Here is a 19713-nt window from a genome sequence, read left to right on the forward strand (position 1 = left end):
CTTTGACATGACTTGTCCGACCGCTCCGAGTTGGAAATTATGTAAATACATGAGCCGAAGTGAACATATCTTTTTGATCAAATAATCATCTAGTGATATTCCCAATAGCTTTAAATGATTCCTTGACCCAGAAAATGTAGATTTTGACACCAAGATTGACCATCTAAGTGTCTTGGGAGATATACTGGTTCTCATAGACTTTATATGGCAGGAAAGATGAAGGGAGACTTAAAGAGAATTACTGATTTCATACCACTTGGATCTCACTCCGAGTGCTGGCCTTCGCCTCGATTGGCACCGAGTTAATTACTCAGATTAATAATGACAATAATGACACATCAACGTTGCAAAGAGGGAGTCTGATAGGTCACGAACGACGAGCAGACAATCAGACACGTTCGGAGCTAATCCCCAGTTTAGCCGCACTAAATTGGAAGAGGAAAATAAGAGTGTTGTGGACATCCATCGCGGTTTACAGACTGAAGTCCTGCTTCAACTTTGACCGACAGACTTGCTGTTATTGTGTGCACACAGTTTTATTGCTGATTATTATCGACATTCCGGCTGCACTCTCCTTTGGTTTTACCTCCAAATAAACCCTCTACTTCAGACTTCTCTTTGCTCCCAGATCTGAACAATTAACGTGAGTACAATGCTGCTAAAAAACCAATGAAAATGAGAACTACAAGTTGTAAAAAAGAAACCGGAGCAAGACTGTGCGACCATGACTGCGTGCCAAAGAAAGAGTGTCTCGTTCACAGCCGTCTCCCTCGAACGCCTGTCGCTGGAGGTGATTTTTGAAAAGGAGCCACAGGTCTCGTCTTTCCCTGTTCGCTTTCTCAGGGAGCACCATCGTCATAATGAAGGTGTGTAATAGAACATGACACCATAATTATATTCTCCCAGTTAAGAGGCAGTGTTTACAACAAGCACAAGGCTGCCTTTATTTTCTCCCTCCTTACACACACTCACTCTCTCTCTTTGTTTCGCTCTTTCGCCTGCCCCGTCTTCGCTTCATATCATGTGCCATTTAATTGCATTAAAAAAAATGCTTGATGAAAAAATGAAAAAAGTAAATTGCTTTAAATTGCCTGTCACAGATTGTGGGGAGTCGCCATGGAGCAATAAGACTCCTGCATTGTGTTGGGTGCTGGGTAAGCAAGATTAATGTGTCTGCTGCCAATTTTCGAATGCCCCGTGATTCCACGCTCAAAGAATTGCTTGGGATAACATTTTGAATCAGGACAATTAGCTATTAAATGTATCTATTGGATTTATCGAACACGGGACCACGAGGATAGAGACGGGGACACAGAGAGTCACACAAATGCATTTGTCAATACATATTGGATCTGGCCAGCTAATGGCCTTTCCAGTGCACATGTGCAATGGGCCCGGGTGGCATTTTAGCCTAATCTAGACTCAGGAGTGACCTCTTAGACCAGGCCTGCTCCTTTCCTCTAATTCTTCTACCTCTCCCACCTTCCCTCCTCTTGTTTTTCTCTGTCTTTTCCCTTAACGAGGGATATGAGCGACACGGCAAAGCACCCTATTGCGCCCGTTGAGCCAAAGACTTCCACAGCAACCCAGAAAGAGCCCCAGGGGTGCAATTAAAAGTGAGAGAGGAGAATGTCAGGCACGGGGGGGATGAGCGAGGGAGAAGGGATGGTGAGGGGGTGAGGGAGGCAGGAGGAGGGTTGGGCACCGGTGCCACAGGTAACGCGGTCATGTTACAATCCACAAAGGACACCCTTAAAGGCTGTTAATGTGTGGAGGTGTCAGCAGCAGGTTGTTCCGCCGTCTCTGCTCTCTTTGGCCTCCTTACGTCCTTTTCCTTACCTTTTTTTCCTCCTCCCTCCTCCTCCTCCTCGCTTCATCTCAGACTTGTTAAAAACACCCAGCTTCAGACTAGGTGTCACTCACAATCCATGTTATGCTGCTCGCCGGAGTAAATTACAGCTAAAATCCCAAGTGCGATTTGGGAAAAAAAAACATGCGCCCGACCCAAATCTGGGGCTCTCCATTTGTCTTATTGCTCATGTGGGTTAGTGGTTCACAACCGAGTTCCCAATTGGCAAATTATCAAAAAAACAAAAAAAAGTGGGTAGCTGGATGAACTTTTGCTCTCCAAATGTACAAAAACAAACCCTGTGTGTCCCTTGTCCTTGCAGCAAAATGGATACAGATGCGACCAAACAGGAAAAAAAAAAAAAAAAAAGATTCCCTCAGAACCCTGTCAATATATATTGATCTTTTGTTTAGCTGAGAAACAGCGTCTAGACACACTGCAGCATTGTCTTGAAAATAACTTCACCCCCACTCCAATCTGACATACAGAAACACACGCCTCACAGATTAAGGCGAGGAAATTGATCACTAAAAAGGAGATTTCAGACAGATGGGGGGATATTACCACAAAGGAAAATAAAAACTGTCGACGGATTGAGGAGGGCAAAATCATCATCATAAAACGCAGGCGAATAAACAGACGAAAATCCCCAGTCAAATTGGAATGCAAAGCTGAACCGAAATTCCTGACTGAATGTCAGCACGGTGGAGCAAAACACCAGAGTCCTCGAGTCGAAATTAGGATTCAACCTACAGCGCTGGAGGAGCACCAAGAACGGTTCTCTAAGTCCCGTTTCTGCTTCTAAATAGCACATTAAGTTCTGTTGCCAACTTTTCAACTTCTTCCTAACAAAATCATTTATAGGATGTTATCTGCAAATTGCTGTCATATCTGAGGGAAACTGAGAGTCAGGCAGCTGAGCAAAAGAAAGGGGACACACTGGACAAAAGCACTTAACTTTTTCCACATGCTCTCCATCTCCATAAGTTTCAATTTTTGATGGTGGATCGGAGATGGCAGCCATATAAAATCTATGAGAACCAATATGTCTTCCAAGCCACTTAGAAGGTCAATCTTGGTGTCAAAATATACATTTTCTGGGTCAAGGAATCATTTAAAGCTATTGAGAATATCACTAGATGACTATTTGATCAAATAGGTATGTTCATTTTGTTATTTTATATAAATATTTTACATTTTACTCTTTTTTTAAACTCTAACTCTGATTTGAAATTTAGTTTATTATTATTATTTTTATTGTTTTCATTGTTTTTTTATTTACTACTATGTTTGTGTATGATTTTATTGCATTCTAATAATTGTACAGCACTTTGGTCAAGTGAGGTTTTAAATGTGCTCTATAATTAAACTTTGACTTGTTAAGGACCGCTAATGAACTGAGTTGGAAATTACGTAAAGTACATGAGTCAAAATGAACATATCTATCTGATCAAACAATCATCTACTGATATTCTCAATAGCTTTAAATGATTCCTTGATCCAGAAAATATATATTTTGACACCAAGATTGACCTTCTAAGTGGCTTGAAAGTTACATTGGTTCTCATAGACTTTATATGGCTGCCATCTCTGATCCGCCAATCAAAAATTGATACCTATGGTGATGGTGAATGGAAAAATTTGGTGCTTTTGTCCGACATGTCACCATTCTTCTCAAATCTGGGTCCTAAGCCGCCTGACTATGAGGAATACACAAAAATTAAGCTTTGGTGTGAAAATCCTCAAATTGTGGGCTTTGTTGTTATTTAATTTCCTGATCATACGGGACACACGGGGCCTGAGCCTTTGACTGAACGACAGTAACACAAACAAATTAGCCCGTACCATCCTGTCAGAGGCAGGGGTAGGGCCCACAGCATTCATCCCGATGCACCGCTCCAGAGCTCACTGCAAACACATTACCTTGCCTCGCTGCCCAAATGCATACCAAATAACCCATATAAATCATACAATCTGGGCCAAGTCAATGAGAGCCCCCTATTTTCCCTGTTTTCTAGTTATTTCCACCGTGCCATCATTCAGCAGAGCTTGCATCACTCAGTCCGAAGCTCTCACAACCGTCGCCCGCCGGAGTGGCCCAGTTTAGAACCCACCGAGGGCTCCTGAAGTAACCCTTCCTCTAGTGCACTTGATTTTATGTCTCCACAGTCTGGACTAAATTGTGGGTTGCCAGCTCTCCACACACGGCTCTGTTTTTCAGCTCACTCCTTTTTCTTTCTCCCTGTTGTCACTTTGACAAAAATAAAGATGGGATTCTATGAACTTGCACCAGTGTTTATGGCTGTGTTTACAATCGAGCGGCGCGGCAGTTGAAGAGGACCCTCTCAGCACATTATTTTAAAGGGTCCCTCTTCTCTCAAGTCACTCCACACTCTCTTAGTATATTAAGGCAGCATCGTTTTGTTCCAGCTCCAGCGCCAAATAATGACTTTTAGCCCTGAAATATGGTTCTGAACTGTGTCATCATAAACAACAGAGACTCTCACTTTTTTTTTTTTTTTTTAAAGCGTGCAGTTTCTGATTCCACTTCTCAGAATTAATTGACTAAATGGGAGCTTAAAGTCATTATCTCCCCTTGCCAGTTCTCCAATCCTGCGCTAGGGGCTAATAAATGGAGGTTTGATTTCGCTAAATGTCCTCTCGCGAAGATTAATAACGCCTAGTACCCTGGTGGCAAACAGATGTGGTCATCCCCGTGCCTCCACGGCAGAACAAATAGGCACGAGACATCCTCGCACATAAAGAGCAAAGAAATAATGGCTTAATGGCATTCATCCGGTGACACGTTCGCAGATGAGACATCCTCAGTTGTTTGCTTTCCTGTGTGTTCACCAGAGCACATGTTTTGTCACCAGCGGCCGTGTGGTCTAACACAGCTCTCTTCTGAGGAGCTGACAATGGCAGCGGGGGGGAGGGATGGGAGGATGGAGGAGGCTCAATGGAGGGGTCTGGCGGCTTCCTGCTTTCCCCACTGTGGCCTTTGTGGTGATACACTGGTGGTTATGGGAGCCTCCGTCTCTATGCAAATCGCTGTTTGCTTCCCAAGTGTTTGTGTGTGCCATGTGCAGTCAAGCACAAGAGTCTGTTTTCCCCCTGTATATTTAGCCCTGAACAGTTTGGAGCAAAAGGGCAGAGCTGCATCGCTGTAGGAATAATATTCACATTAAATCTGGTAATTAACATCTCCTACTTCTATATCAATACCGTTGTTTACCTCTTAATAATATTGCCCTAGCAGGATATTAGATCACGCCGCAGCCGTTGTTTTTTAAATGAATAGTGCGTCCGTGGAAGCAGATGCATTGATTGGACTACACAAAGGTCAAACTTGGCGCAGTGAATTGAAAATCAGTGAAGGAGTTGTGTTCCCACGTTTGTCTCGGCCTCCCTGTTGTGACAATTACACGAGGAGGAACGACGTGGAAGCACATTTCCATTCAGGCGTATATCGACTGTAACAGCGGGTCAGCAGCAAGACAGCTACAAACACAATTGTCACACAACACTAAATAATACACGGAGCTAAAACAAAGACATCACACACGTAAAATATGGCCCTAATAAAAGGCTGCACGGACAAACGTGTCTCCCCCTCGACTAAGAGTAATGACCTTTCCTAGAAGCCCACCATAAAGTAACACACAGACAGTTACTGTAGGAGCACCTGTTTTTACATTATTAATACCAGGAGGCCTCACACACACTCAAAAGAGGCAGACGTGCGCTGATACTATGGCTTTTGACTGTTCTTAAATTGGACAAAATTCTCTCAAACTGCACCCAACTAAAGCCACTGAGGCATTGGAGTGTTAAGAAAGCCATTTGTCACAGGCAGGACTTCTGCCAGGGTATCAGCGCCGCCTTGGGATAAAAAAACAAAAAAAAACAAATGAAAATAATATGCATTGCATGAATACCATTCAAGAATAAGCCACACAATTTGTGATGGCATCTGAATTCAAATGCTTTGTATAAATACATATTTTGTTAGCAATGCTCCTCAGGAAAATGAAAGGCAGATATTTGTTGGCGTTTTTCAGTGTAACGGCTGTTAGAATGAGGGTCATTCGGCGCCGTTCACGATCCCGCCACGTCAGAGGGGATTCAGGCGTCCTCTGAGATGAACAACAGACGCCATGATCTCCTCTGACCTTAACTGTGACTCATGTTTATTTACCTCGGCTACTTATCCCTGAGGGACGGCGGCCTCATCATTGAAATGAGCGCGGTGATGGGTTGTTTTTTTATTGCCACTCCTGGGAGCGGACAACCCTAATGAACAAAGAAGCCTGATTGATCCAAGTTAGCATTTGATTCCCGAGCGCTGCCGAGACACACGATTCAATACACTGGCATGCCAGTGGAGCACCCCTTGAACTTTGCTGTACACACATCTTTAATCACACTCACCTTTCCTCGTGGCTGGTGTGACTTCCAGCTTATTTGTAATTACCAAGCTCCTCGGGGGGGTTGGCTGAACAACAGGCCCGGCCATAGGTCACGGAGAGACACTGTAGCCGGCCATATGGGCTCCGGGCCCAGGGGCAGAGAGTGGGTGGACGCCGGCATTGGCAGCGGCGAGTTACCAGAATGGTCGGAGCAGGAGATTGAATTATTCGGAGACAGGAGACAGCCTTATCGAGCAGCGGCCACATTGCACTGACGTTTTCACCCCAGTTTCTATTTCCCATTTCACACTTGGACTATTGCCAGATAGGATATGTTCAGCCACCTCGTTTTACCCCCAGATTCAAAATCGGCCAGCCACCAGTCAAAAGAGGGTATAGTGCGTTATCTATCACCACCTTACCTCCCGCTGCTGCCTCCCGCTCTATCCCCGAACCCTCCCCTGCCTCCCCCGTTGTCACCAGCGAAGCAGCAGCATGGTGTTATTACAGATAAACAATCAATACTGCATTAACGTGTCCACGGAGGCTACCTGGAGTTAAACAGGCGGACGAGGAAAATAATTCAACCCAATGTCATGGGCGGACTTCAAGCAACCAATCTTGCTCATGAAGCGATATATATATGTATCGAAAATTCAGGCCACTTTCTTTCATTATCCTCAGCCATCATTTCTTTGTGTTTGAGGTCACCAGATACATTTCTTTTCCTTCCTCTCCTCACTGGTCACAGAATGAAACCCCACTGCATTAAAGAAGTAATACCCTACTTTATAGCAAAGGTGACCATGGATATTGGAGAGCAGGGACCCATACGATCGATTTGGAGCGAGGAATGGAAATTTTAACATGATTCCCAGCCAGGCATTTCAACTCAAGAGTATTGGAGCCTCTCTTTTGATGACTGCTTCCAATCCAACTTACTACTCCATTTCAAAATTCTGATGACGTCTTTATTTAGGGAAAGGGGCAGTGGCCCTGCTGGTGGCTGTGTGGTCCTGTTCCTCTTTGCAAAAGCTTCTATGCAGCAAATTTGCATCTACATTCCCAACGCTGCCATTGAAAAAAGGAGGCTTTTTGTTCTGAACCGCTGTGAAAAAATGAAAACAAAGGCGTTCTTATGAGGAGACCCAACAAATAGTCCCTGCCTCTCCCTCTCCCAGACTGGAATTAAATACTCCTCATTCCAGCCTCATTCATTAGCCCCCACGCCCACAGCCCAACACCGTACGGGGGTATAAAATACCTCGCACACACACACACACACACACACACACAAAATAAAGGAGTTGGACTTGGCTGAATGATTGCGAAGACTGTTTACTAATACTGCTGCTCACTCTGCTTTATTACAGAGTGCCAGGCTTTCCATTACTGCAAAGGGAGAGAGAAAGGGGGGAAGAAGAAGCAGAGGAGGAGGAGGAGGGAGCGGACAGAAGAGAAAGGAGAGAGAGGGAGAGAGACTGCCAATGTCAGATTAAAAGAAGAAGAAGGGAAAAAAAGAATGGCTCAGTTGATTTACACCTTCATTACTCTCCCCTAACTCTGCTTATTGCAAATCATGATGCTGCTTTATGAGCTGAATCCTCTATTACGACAAGGCCGGGAAGACAGTGCTTTAGTCCATAAAGCAACCGTACAGTAACCGCCACCCGGCAGCGCCCCATCCACTCATCCTACCGCCCAGCTGCCAGAGGGGAAGGGAGGCAAGAAAGACACCGAAACTTGTTCCAGTGCACAAACCCCACAAGCTCGCTTTCTCGCTTTCTTGCCTGCTCGCTGTCCCTGTCCTGGCCTCGTGCCCGTGGACAACACACCCAGATTTCTCCGAGCCAGATGTCAAGGAAGTACGACTTAGTGGGTGCACGGCTCTGTGGCTGTGATGGGAAGGAACTCACAGCGAGTGTTTAGTGTTAAGTGAGCGGTGCCATATTTAAGTCAACAAACCTGTGAAGCGCTGGAGCTGTATGTCTGTGTCTGTGTCTGTGTGTGTGTGTGTGTGTGTGTGTGTGTGTGTGTTTGTGTAGCATCTCCCCACCACCATGTGATGAGGTGCTACTGACACGTTCACTCCAAGGGCTTTATGTATATTTAGATAGAGAACAGAGTGTTTTTTTTCCCCAACTTTTATTTATTGAACTGTTGGGAGGTCTTTGAGGCATGCTTGTGCTTTTTCCTGCAATGATTGAATTTGTCTTGTGTGTGTGGCGAGCAGGTCCAAGAAGAAACGGTCGAGGAAGCCGGGTGCAGGACCTAATAAATCAGCAGATAGGCTGAGGCGTGTAGGTGAGTGCGGGTGTCAGTGTGCTGATGTAAACAGGGCTCGGGTGCATAAGACACACTGGATGGAGGTTTGTTATGTGTATGTAACACGCTGCTCCGGCCTGGCCTGTCTGACTCCCATCTGGAACAGGGTTGACAGAAAAGTTGACAGATGCTTCACCAACGTCCATTATTTATGAGACTGAGGAGGATCCACACTGCATTTCACAAGTGTCTGCTTCTGCTACTGTAGGTCGAGTTCTGACATTGTATTCTGTGTGTTTCCATGCACCCACACACACACACACACACACACACACATACATGCATGATGCTTCCTTGTGTCTGTGGTGGAAGCTGATGGGTGAGCAGCTTCTCGTGCACATCCACTTTTTTGCACGTTTGCTTACGTATTTGTGTTTTCCGCATTCACTCCAGGACCAAGTAACCACTCCAGCTACCTCTGTGAGTCTAACCCCTGACCCCTGGAGTGTCATTAAATCCCTGCTAGACAGGCAGCCCTTCAGCTCCTGCATGGAGGACCGTACACCAGCAGGCTCCAGCTCTCTTAAAACCCACTTAGAGGCTTACAGCTGGGAGGCCCGACCATTGGATTGAATTAAGGCTATGATTAATTGAATCTAGTGGTGAGTAACTTGAGTGACTGATGTCTCATAGGACCAAAGGTCTAGACACAATGCTTCAGAATAAAGCTATAGTCATTTATTCAGTGACATCACAGGCGGTTTCAGTGTGCCTCAGGCATGGATGGTTGCCTCTAATATTATTGCTTGGAGTGCTGCTTTAAGCCCAATACTACCGGCAGCAGTGCTGCTGCTGCTAAGCGTGCCAATGTTAATAAGCAGCACTATATAATTAATACAAATGGAATGTTTAATGCAATTTTTCCATTTCAAAGAAATTCCCCCGGCATCTTTCCCAACAACCAATTCAACTCTCTTGCATTGTCCTCGGGCAAACAATAACCCAAGTTTGGCATTACCTTCATTAGATCAAACTCAATTATTGCAGAGCGCTTGCAGCTCCTCTGGCACAGGGGTGGACTCTGAGGCTGCCTGCTCCGGCAACTTGAAGGTCCTCTGGCAGGTCCTGCCCCATTTGTCTTTGATGGACAGCGGCATGAAACAGTAATTGGAGGCCTGTGAGACCCGTACACATCCGTTTGTCAGTTATTCATGTCAAAGCACAGTGTTCAGCTGTTGGGGTTCTCAGAGAATGACCTTTTCTCAAAGGGGACAGGTTTTCCCTACTGTCTGAGAGACGTCCTGGGTATTATTCAGCCCAATACAGCCCTGCGCTGTTATTATTGCGTGTCCCATGTTGCTGCAGAATGCTTGTATTGTGTCCCTCCCTGAGGAATATGTGGTCCCAGAATGGGACGCACGCTTTGATTCTGCAGGTAGTTCGTGCGGGAGGACTTTCTATTTCTCTCGTTCACAATGAGCCATCCTAATGTTTGGAGAAGTAGCAGAACAATGGCAGAAAGCTCTCTTTTTCACTCTGGGGATTGAAAGTAAATAGGACCTTTGCTGATGTGTTTGTCTGTTCATTTACAGCACCTTAGAATACAGCTTGCACATTGTACCTCTACGGGGGGAAGACAAAAAACAGAGAGGGAAGAAAAAAACTCACAAAGGCATTCTACAGGACAATAGCACAGCGGAGGAAACGGGTGCACAATAGAGTCCAGATATCATTCACAACACAGACAGGAGACCATTATCCACAGAAGGAGCGGCCCATGTGAAGGTGACAGGTTTGGGAGACAGAGGAATTGCGCGCGCGACGCTGCCACCAAGACAACAGTCTCCCTGAAGCCTAACCTATAAGGACAGGTTTTTGCAGCGCCAATGCCCGCTGGGTTGAGGTGTTACACGTCATCTGCAATAACCTGGATCATTACTCCTGGAGGCTGTTAGAGGGGAAAATCACATCACTCTGCTTTCACTGCTGCCAAGAAAAATTGACACGCTAAAAGTCACACAAAGACGCGCCTCAATATGCACACGCACGCACGGAGGCCCGACAAACAGCCCCCGCCACCGTCTCTCTCACACAAACAAACACACACATGTAATTACACACCTGCAATCTATCACATACTGTCAGTGATGTCTGGGGGGTTAACATACCAAGTGGCATCCCAGCAGCGTCCCACCAGCCACTGCTGCCTGGAGCTGACAGCTCTCACTGCGGCTGCATTGCAGGAGCAAAGTAAGCATCATTATCGCCTCCTCTCGCCATACCTCCTCTCTATGTCGGAACAAGCATAACGCCTTTACAATGCCTCCCTTCTTTTATCCACAAGCCGACCCTTTCACTTCACTGCCATCTCTGTCTTCATTGTACTCCAGTCAGGCGCTAATGCTCCTTGTCCTGTGGCTGGACTCTCTGATCTCCTATTACCCTCTCGTCATCCGACAGTCAATATTATCCCCCCTTTCCTGACCAATCCTCCCCTCTTCTTCCCTTTTGCTTTCACAAAAGTCTCAAAAGTCAGACAGACAATGTTGCCCCCCCCCACCACTCCACCATGCACTCGCTCGTCTTCCATACACTTATTAACTGGCTGTCATGTTCAGCAGCCTTCCCCCAGACAGTGTTTAGCGTTCCTCAGTCCACTTACTGCAGCCAGAGTTAAGCCTCTGGGCTTTGCACAGACAGGAATCCAACTAGAGGGGAAAGGCAGGACCTGCGGACATGATCTGTCTGCTGCACTCACTCACACTCTTCCTCCTGCACTAGCTACCTCAAGGCAGGACTGAAACACACACTTCACACAAGGTAACAACTCCAGGATGTTTTTTTCTTAATTTTTCCCCATAGGATTATATACAGTCACAAAGACACAGATGACCATCTTATTATTATTTTTTAAAACTTTTTCTAAATTAAATTTTTTTATATATAATTTATTAGGGTTCGAGAAGGAAATTTAAACAGTTTTACCTGAAGAAAAATTTTAAAATAATTGAAAAAAGCAGATTTTCCTTCTGGGAATATATTGTTTCATATACGTGTAATTAAATTCCAGATTTTTTTCAATTTTTCTTCAAGTTTTATGAGTTCCGCACTCAAGCCTTATAAAATTATATAAATATACATATATATAAATATCGGTCATCACATAAGCATTGGTATCTGCATATATGTTGATATGTGTCGATATTAAAAACCTTTTTTACAGAACATATAATGCAGAATGCATAGTTATATATTTCTGTCATATAGCCTACAACTGGAACAATTTATTATTTATTAACTCTTTAATTAACTGCCTGATAAACGGACTGATAAGGAACAAACAATACTCATGTTTACTCTACTTACTTTTTTAATTTAATCTTCATTTTCTGTTTTTATTTCTAGAATTGCTTAATATTATGTACAATAATGTATAATAATCTTTAAAAAAAAATTAATAGCTGTTTGCTTAATAAAAAGCAGCTCTCTGCTTAGCTCTGTGTAGCCATATCAGTGCAAAATTGATGCACAATCCATGTAGAAATTTAAAAAAATTCAGCTCAAAAATTCACTATATCAGCCATCATATCGGTTATCAGTGATTTTTTTCCTCTGTAAAACTAGTATTGGTGTCAAAAAGCTCCTATCAGTCGAGCTTTATTCCATACGTTTACACAAAAATCTCAAAGTTTCGACACTCTACACTGTTAAACCCAACTTGTCGTTTCAACTTAAATATTTGAGTGTCGATGCTGCAAAATAATTTTATGTCAAGACAACAAAGAAAACGGAGTTAACTGAATGAATCTTGCTATTTGACTCAATATTTTAGGTTAAAATGACTTTTTGCACAACTAGTTAGTAAATTAGACAACTAAATTAGTTATAATGACAAACAAGCAACATTGGGTTTTACAGTGTAAAACTGTAAGCTTTCAAGATGCAATTTTGACAAAAATATCTCTGAATGAGGCTCATTCTCCTCCATGTTCTACCTCTGCTAAGGAAGCTGTATAGTCACCTCTGTTAGTTAATCTGTATGTCAGCAGGGTGCCTGAAATACACATGAACAAATTTCCATGAAATTTGGTGGCGAGATCAGCCTGGAGCCAAGGACCAGTTGATTAGATTTTGATAGTGATCTGGATCTGTGATTTCCACTATTAGATGAGTATTGTTCCCCTCCACATATTGGATAGAGAGATTTAATTCCAAAATCCAATCCGAACGCTAACGGTACACTCGCAAGGTCAAGAAATCGATTTCACCTTAAATTTAAGAAAGAGGGAATGTTAGGCGTCCTTCAAGGTGGCTTCCTTCTAGTTTTCTCGCTCATATTTTAGACGACACCCAAACAGAATCCGACTCCCGGGCTCGACTCGCCATTGTGTGGTCGCTACAATGCAGGATTTGTCATCTGCCCCTTCCTTCTCCACCCTCCCCTTCCCGGGGCAAATGGTGTAAGAAATGAGACGTGGCTGGTGGATATACTTTCATGCCCCTGCTTTACCAGTGTCATTTCGGCAACTCTGAAATTGTGCCATGGTCTACAGGGCTTTGTTGTAAATCACTATCTCCCACTGTCAGACTGCAGTCTGCTGTACACTGTGGATGCCTGGCTTTCTGCTGCCTCCTGGGTGACTAATATATCTTGTTAAATTGTGCTGAGAAGCGTGCGGAGAACTGTACACCTTCCCTCTTTGTACTGTGTTTGTTTGCTTGCATTTGTGCTCTCGTGTGTGTGTTTGTGTCTGCTTCAAAATGTGTCTTCGTCTGCAAGTGTGTCTACGTTTTCTTCACTGAATAGGTAGGTGGGGATGTTACTTTTGCAAATATGTTCACTAAACTCCACAAGTCTGTCAGGCTTTGTTGGTAATTCAGTTAGATTGCTATTCGGCCAGCTCACGCTCACCACCACCACCACCACCACCACCACTAGCACACAGTATCGGAGTTGTGAAGCTATCTCTCAGCCACTTCATAATTAGAAAAGCTGTGGAGCCAAGCCACAGTTTGAGGGGGAAGAGGGAGAAAAAAAGCTGTTGGCAGACTGCATTATTCAACATTGGCAGCAATTTACTCTGTCTCCCACCCCAAAGACATGAATCTAAGTGATTTTATAGTCACATCCGTCCTAGTGTGCCATACTGTATAAAGCCGGACTCTTCTCTTATCTTCTCTTAAGCCATGCACTGTGTACAATCAGCTTCATCCGGCGCTATGCATTCACACCTCACACCTCAGCCCCACCACTTTGAAAATAGATTTATGAGTATATTTCTGTGTAATTGGTGTTCTCCTGCACAAAGCAGGGAGAGATAATTACCCATTGTTAAGTGAGGTGTAAATTGTCTGATCCACATGTATTTATCTTCTCAGCACACAGAGAGCAAAACAGGCCTTTTTGGGGGGATTTAGGCAGACTCCACAGCGACGTTCTACTCTCCTGGCCACCGTCCAGCTCTCAAATCCCTTTTGCTGAAACCTGTCGAGAAACAGCCTCGCCGTGGCTTAACCGTATCCCGTCTAATTCTAACGTCTTTTTTAGTCGTAGCAAATTCAATCTGGGACTGAGGTTGACCTTCAGAGAGAAGGTGACGACGGTCCCTGCCAAAAGATTTACCAAGAAACAGACATCATGTTTTATGCCATAATGTGTGCTGGTTGGTTGGAGAAAAATGACTTATTTTGGTTTCTGTGCAATCACGGTTGTGACTGCTCCGTAAATAGGCGTCTCTGAAGGGAATCTGTCTCATTAGCAAGGAGCAGTTATTAAGTTGCCATTGTGCCTGTAGGAAATTTGCTCTAATGGTCACAAGACGCCTCAAGAAATAAAAGACAATGTCACTGCAGGGGGAAAAAAGTGAAATCTGCCACTCTTCATGAAGTGGCTGAGCAAAGTCTGTCCAGTACAGCATGAATATTGACAGAAAGAAAGAGAAAAAAGAAGAAGAAAAGAGGAAAAAAAGAGAAGCCCAGTTGGCTGGCACAGACAGTAGCAACTCCAGATAAATATTTGGCACAAGAAAATCTGAGGAATCCCATAGCACTCGCAGTACAAACAACGTCATGATTTATTATCACATCATACAGACCGTGACTAATGCACTCAAACAATCAAGGTGCATCAAGTGAACTACAATACCCAGGGGTGCTCTCCGCCACTCACTTCAAACATTGGAAGCGCACACATTTTAGAGCTCGCTGTGCAACAAATGTCCACGAGTATCCGAGCACGCTCACGCAGCGGAGGGGAGAAGGCCGGAGACGTCCCCATAGGGGAGTCGGAGTTTGCTTCGGCGCAGTCGGCAGCCACTGGGATGTGATTTTATTAGCTCCAGATGCTGCTGAAGAGAGGACTAGAACCGCTCAATATTATGAGCAGGACACATCAAAATGATGCTGCCCATCTGGAGCACAAATAATGTAATCAACTCGGGTCACCGGTCATCGTCGTCTGGCCGTCGGGTAAACCCGCCATCCTGTGACGTCACCTCTCGCAGGGACAGGCTGGAGCCGGCCGCCAGATTGAGACTCAGCTTTTTTGGAATATCCCCTAAGCTGCAGCACATGACCCTCGGAGTGAAGATATTTGGGGGAAGAGGAAGATGAAATGTGAGGGACTGTCTATTGTAATCAGGAGCTCTGGTTTAAAAAATGCAGATGGCTGTGATGTGTCTACTCCCCTGCCTGTCAAATCAGTTCTGCAGTGTTACTTTGAACATCTTCATAGGAGGCGCTCACACATCTTGGACCGTAAACACATATACACTAACTGCTGTGCTGTATGTTCCCTACACACATGCATGCACACACACACACGCACACACAGGAACTCTATTTGCAGAGGCTTTAAATATTCAGTACCTGCCGTGTTTTCTGTATGACTTTGATCAGCCACAGATTCTACTCTGTCCCTTTCATCTCTGAACTTCAAAACCAGCGTATGAAAAACCTGGACCACAAAACCTGTTCTGGTTCAGACAATCTCTGTTCACCAAGCTGCTCTCTGCCTTCTAAAACCAAGCAGGAAGTTGCTCTAAAAAAAAGGAAAAAAAAGAAAAGAAAGACAAGTTAACCTGCTCTCCATGATGCTGCTTTTCCAGTTGCCCAATCTCCCCAGATGAGCACAAGTCCTTGTTTGTAATTTAAAAAGCATGTGCGCAGAGGAGTGATTATTGCAGAATATTCCCTGGATAGTTTGACAACACCCCCCAAACAACTTCTTGGCCGCCTTCAGGCATATTACCTCAGGCTTACATTGAGCCAGCGCAGTAACTACCATGGAGCAATCTGCAGGCAACAGGAAGGACAGGGGGGGAAACTTTCCCAAGCACTAAATTCAATTTTCAGGATTGCATAGTCCTGTTAGATCCACTACACCTCTGCCCCTCACTCTGTCAATACAGCTGCAACTTTTGAGTAAAGAAGCCGAGTTAATTCTTTTATAGCCCCGCCTGCATTATTCAGCAAGCTCATTAAATATTCACAGCCACATCACTGATATCATCTTGTAGTCAATAACGCTAGAGGACGTGTTGTTTTTAGAAAACTTGAGTCAACTCCACTGAGTGTTTTCCCTCCCCGAAAAAGAAATAAAAGCAAGGCCTTTGAGCCGATCTTTAACAGCAAGCACAAAAAGGCAGCAGGGCATCACAGTGCGACTGCAGGCAACCACAGATAGACAGTCATCCGCCTTTATCAGAGCATGCTGTCCCACCTGCATCGATTCGCATCCCGTGGATTTGCCACTGGCTGCAGCAAGATCATCGGTAGAGAGAGGGAGGATGGATGGATGAAGGAGGGGGGAAAACATTTACCGATAGATTCAAGCGAGCGTGCCAAAGGCCTGAAGTTTCATACGTGACAAAATAACGCGAAAGGTGCTTTTGGAGCCCGGGCCCGCATCACTTCAGCGCGGCGGGGCAAGCGTACTGCGTCGTGCAGGACCTCTGTACCGGAGGGGCACGTCTCGCCTCTACATCGACACATGAATGAGAATTACGCACGGAGCCATTTAACAGAATACGAAAAGTTGATGAACCCGCTGACAAACGATTGACCCCCGCTATAAGTTGAATGAATATGCTGTGGATGGTTATTAACTTCCGATTCAAACTCATTTCCAATTCAAAGCCCGGAGCCATTCCAATAATTACTGTTATGGATTTTGCTCCCACTGCGATTTCATTAGAATGCACACAAGAAGAGATGCTCTTATATAAGCAACTGTTCAGACTGGGTCATTAATGTGTGAGCAGCCCAGAATAACCCGACTCGGACATTTCAAAAAACGCTGCAGAAGAAGAAAAAGAAGCAGAAGTAACTGTTCTCTGTTCGAGCGGCGAATGTGCCACAATCGAAGACAATTCCCACAGAAGTTGTAAGCAAAGCCTCGCTCACCTTATAATGAAGTTTATTCTAGGAGGATTTTTTTTCCCAGGGTTGTGAAGGCGCACGTCGGAGCCAAGTGTATCCGTTCACTGCAGCTTTTGTTGCCCGTTGTTCCACCTCAACTGCGCGTCTCAGTCGCGCTGCATCACTTCTCGCTGTGGATGTCAGGGAGGCTGAAAGGCTGAGGGGACTCAACCCTCCCATTGGCTGCCATTCACAAGTCCCCAGCAGAACACGGCGTAAAAAAAAAAGAGAGAGAGGGAGAGAGAGAGAAGGGGAGGTAAAAGAAGGAGAGAAAAAAAGGAAAAACACCGATAAAAACAAAAGGAAGATGGGAGAATAGGGGATTAGTGCTCCGATGGGGGGCTGCGTGCGTTTCAACTGCCATGCGATGTTCAAGTTTAATAATAAGAGCCAAGTGTTTTTTTGTGCATGCGCTTTCTTTACATTTGCATAATCCCTGATTAATAGTTGCAAAGTCAGAGGTTGAGTGTGGGCTCGAATCAATCAATAAATGGTTATTTTTGTAAAAGCCTTCAGTTAGATGCCCTGCTTCATGTAAAGCCTGGGAAGCCGTGGATCATGTGTGATTACAATGGCTAATTAAATTTGGGCGTCTCTATGAAATAAAAACGAAAAATGCACCAGCATATGTTTGATATTACCATGTTACTATACTGCAGCCTGTATCTGAACATTGACAATATATGAACTAAATCAGTAAAACTCACTATGATGGGTTACTGCACTTCTGCTGTTAAAGAAACTACCTTTTTAACTGGTTATGGAACAGTCCCAATTTAATACTTATGCCTCTATATATGACCTATTTAAAGCAAACCAGACCAGATCAGTGAGAAGAATGGCCATTTTTATTCTTATTGCTGTCCTAGGGCACTGATGTTTTGTAAAACTGGATATAGCGCCACCTATCAGGCTTACAGCCAATTTTTCCAATGGTCACTCACTGTATTGCAATAAAAAAACATTTTCCCAATATCGCACAATAGCATAAGAGACGTACAAATGTTGACAGGGCACCTTGAACTACAATCAAGCTAAATTATGACTTTCTTTTACGATTTTTCTTCAATTAGGGTTTTCATATTTGCAAAACTTTCCTTAAACCAAGAAAGTTGATTTAAAATTAAATGATATCACCACAATGTAAAGTCAAGGGGCCAAACGTAAACAGAAGCCATGTTTGGGTCCGAGATCTTTAGGATACGAGGCGGGGATGCTCATAGAAACCCTAATGTTTTTGTCTACATTAAACACCACAAAAAGTTTTATTAGCTTTAAGAATAACAACACTTCTATTATACTACTCTGACTTATACATATTTCAGTTTCTAATACCTTATGACTTGTACTACTTATGCTACAACAACCACTTTTACCATTATTATTTTAGTAGGCTATGTGCACCAAAATGATCAAATACACTATGTTGCCAGTTTATTAGGCACACCAAGTTAAATCTACAATAGTCCAATGCCACAGTCTGGGTATGTTATGCTTTTATTTTGAAAGTACACCAAACTGAATCACAATTTAGTTACTTGCTTGTAGCTGTAGCTAAATGTCCTTAAAGTTACAATCTCAAATATCTCCTTTTGTGCTCTTTGGCGGCACCTATGGTGATAAACTGTAATTGCAGGTGTATCTCACTTTTACTTTATTTGGGGTTATCATTCTTTTCTTTGTTTTTTCAGTCAAAAACCATCGAGTTACCTCACTTGGCAATATATAGTGACTTATTAGTGGTTTTACTTTAATGTCATTGTTTTGTGGGTGGGTGCTACAGTTGTGATGTGCAAGTGAGACCTTCCTTACCTTGCAAGTGAATGATTCTGCCCTACATGCTCCATTGATGTTGCTAATGGTGTCAGATTCTGTTTGGAGGAGGCAACGGGGAAATCTGATTACTGACCAAGCCTGTAAACTGCGGGGTTTTTAGAGTAATCAAACTAATGCAGCTTATAAATGCTTTATCCAGTGCCCTGCCTTGACCAGATTACACACTGTAATCTGTTATATTTTATTTGTATGAGTACATGTACATGTAATAAATTCTTGTACTCGCTGCTGGCGTTACTGCGCCTGAGCTCGACAAATTATGAGGATATGAAAAGTCAGAATGCTTTCTGGCTTGAATTATTCTGTGATGCTGATGCTAGCAGGGAAAGTGTTTTGTCAGGATGTTAATTTATGTAACACGTGTGAGATGGTTTCATCATGGCAATTAATCTGAGATGATGTCATTGCAAACATTTCAAGCTACTTTTTTGAAAAAAACACTTGACAGTACATCATTTTACTGCTATGTTTTGGTATAAAAATGACATCTGTGCAGCATATATCACATACAAATTCATCACAGTAAACGGACCATTTCATAGCTAATAGAAATATGAAATATCACATGTGTAAAAGTCAATCAAATTCATCATAATAAAATAATATGATACAATATAATATACATGTAGAAACATATTTTGGACACTTTATATTATATGAGCTTTCAGGGTGTATGTGTGACATGAATTTCACACATGTACTGGTTTGGCTATCACAGGTCTTTAGACGCAGTGACGCACACACACATGCTGTGAACAAAACATGACGGCATGATAGTACGTTTGCCATCTTCAGAGGGTGTTAATGCATGTCAACACTTGGTAGCAGTAAAGCTTACACTACCTCCATGCCTGTAAAGTGAAGCCAGTGAAGCTGAAGTGCCTGAAACCTACAGTCTGTCCTATAATCCTATTGTAGAGTTGTATAGGAGGCTAT

At 43.7% G+C, this 19713-nt stretch overlaps 1 protein-coding gene across 1 annotated transcript in view; it reads right to left on the reverse strand.

Annotated features, from left to right (window-relative positions):
* Window positions 1-17126, reverse strand: part of LOC131961851 (cadherin-10-like) — an 81939-nt gene extending 64813 nt beyond the window's left edge. Inside the window, exon 1 of the mRNA XM_059326762.1 lies at window positions 16927-17126. The gene's annotated coding sequence lies outside the window, so the exon portion shown is untranslated. The remainder of the gene's footprint in view (window positions 1-16926) is intronic.
* Between the last annotated feature and the right edge of the window lie 2587 nt (window positions 17127-19713).

The sequence above is a fragment of the Centropristis striata genome, chromosome 23, assembly GCF_030273125.1.
Source record: "Centropristis striata isolate RG_2023a ecotype Rhode Island chromosome 23, C.striata_1.0, whole genome shotgun sequence".
Classification (NCBI taxonomy): domain Eukaryota; kingdom Metazoa; phylum Chordata; class Actinopteri; order Perciformes; family Serranidae; genus Centropristis; species Centropristis striata.